The following is a 2,370-nucleotide window of genomic DNA, read 5'->3' on the forward strand; positions in this document are numbered from 1 at the left end:
CAAATATTAGAATTTAGGTTGTAAATGTAGGTCAGTGCTTCTGATAGTGTTTAGGCCAGAAGACAGCCCACCACTGAGCTAAAGTCAGCTGACGTTGTTGCTCTTTTAGAGTGGTTTGTATATTTAAAGGGCTTAATGTTAAACTCATGATAAACAGCCTAAAAATATTACTATTTGCTTTCCGGAATCAATATCCGACCATGGAACAATAACATAGTAACCACAAACACATCTGCTGAGACTGACCACCAGAACACCAACTGTTCTGCCCAATTCAGAGAATCATCTGTAAGAAAAAAGGAGATGTGGTACTATATTTGTTAAGGGAAAATAAAGGAGTTGAGAAAGCAAAAGGGTATAGCTTCACCTGATGAATAGTTCACAAGACAGAAGAGCTGAATATGGGCAGTAATTCTACAGATTCCATTATAGCCAAAGCAGCAACTCCAACTGACTCTACCTGAACAATAAACTGGATATTTAAATAAATATAATGTGCAGGTCCTGTTTCTGTATAGTAAAAGACAACAGATGCATTTAAACTGCTTTTCCTCCTTATCAATAGAGGTTACATTTCTCTCCTTGTAAGAATAGAGAATTAGTCCAAAAACACGTTGTAAGATTTCCAGGTTGTTTATCTTGGCGTAGTAGTGCTAAACATACACAAGTCACTCTCTTGATATTGACACTGAAACATAGACCAATAAACAAACATTGAGAGCTACAATCCATCCATTAGTACAGAATCTCTAAACAATCTCCTGAATCCAGCTTAGCTTCAGTACTGTATTAAAGTAAGTTTTGTTCAGAGGGTCCACCCTTTAATTTCACACACTAGACAATCAACACTAAGGCCTTCCTTTCCTAAAATCTACACCATGTTGTTTTGATGTTTGTCCATGTGTATAAAAAAGGTCAGGTATGGCAGTATGCAGTCATCCAGCAACGGTGAAGGAGCATTCAGATCATTTCTACACACTGAAGCATCATGGAGTCCAGAGCTTCTCTTCCCATTCTAGCCCTGTTTGGCATTAAGCTCTCTATCTCACCCAAACTGGAGACAACTAGGGTCTCACCATCAACAAAGGTCTGATAACTTGATCTCAACCACACTTGACCAGCATCATTACTGCTATGTAAATTTGGGAACAGAACCTGCTCTAAGATGTTTTTATATGATTTCTTTTGATTAAATGTTGTGTGCATCAGTGACAGAAATTCAGTGGCCAAGATTTATCATCAAGAATTGTATTTGATTCTAAATCATCAGCAGGTTATCCCTAATTGTTTTTCTGTATGAAGGATCCAGTGAACTGCTGCTGGAGGAGACATACTGCAAAAAGAAGCAGGAATGCTCTAGTCTGCCAACAACTGTTTTTGGAAAAAGTCTTCAAATGTCTTGGTGAAGGTTCCTTACACATTGAGCTCAGATTTCTGTAAGTAATATATCGTTTAATTCACATTACTCAGGTACATCACATATTTACTTTTTCTTATTAATGCATTTTCTTCATAGCTTCTTCTGATACGACTGTAATTGCCAATGCCATGGCGAGTTTCACAACAAAACCTGCATTCGTTTTATTCCCAGAACTAATGAAACTGACTACATCAGCATCAAGAACAATGATGGGTGAGCTCCATTAAATTGTTTAACAAACCCTATACATGCTTGTTATGACTTTGACGTTCTTTATACTTTATAAATTCTATTCTTGTATGTTGACATTAGTGTCATAGTCAGTTCTTCACATCTGCTCTCTTCCTCAGCTGCTACTCTTATGTGGGCAAAACAGGCGGTTCTCAGGTAGTCTCTCAGCAGGTTGGGCTGTTTTGTGAGCACGAGTTGAACCATGCACTCGGTTTCTACCATGAGCACGCTCAAGCGACCGTGATAAATATGTCACCATCAACTGGAAAACATCGACCCAGCAACAACATCTAATTTTGATTTGATGAACAAAACCTCAACACGCGTCGACTACTCCTCTGTGATGCACTATGGAAACACAGCTTTCTCCATCAATGGTCTGGACACCATCACCCCTACTCCTGATCCTTCTGTGATGATTGGACAGAGACAAGAGCTTTCCACTATCGACATTAAGAGGATCAACATTCTCTACAAGTGCTGAATGTCCAGAATGTTTGCTTTGATTTAAATTTACTTTAATATTGTATGTTTGCAGTTAAACATACAGTACACAGTGATGACATCACTCACAAGTATGTAATGATGCAATAAAATGGCTACAATCATGGGTTACTATGTTGTTCTTAAATCTAAACAACAGAAATCTTTTGTTTCCTACCAGGATTTACACTACATCAAAGCACAGAGGCGGCGCTGGTTAAAGTGGTAAATAAATG

At 38.2% G+C, this 2,370-nt stretch overlaps 1 pseudogene; it reads left to right on the forward strand.

The window, feature by feature from the left end:
• Positions 1-988: 988 nt before the first annotated feature.
• On the forward strand, positions 989-2,135 carry LOC124387890 (annotated as a pseudogene).
• The last annotated feature ends 235 nt before the right edge of the window (positions 2,136-2,370 follow it).

The sequence above is a fragment of the Silurus meridionalis genome, chromosome 6 (genome assembly GCF_014805685.1).
Source record: "Silurus meridionalis isolate SWU-2019-XX chromosome 6, ASM1480568v1, whole genome shotgun sequence".
In the NCBI taxonomy this organism is placed as follows: domain Eukaryota; kingdom Metazoa; phylum Chordata; class Actinopteri; order Siluriformes; family Siluridae; genus Silurus; species Silurus meridionalis.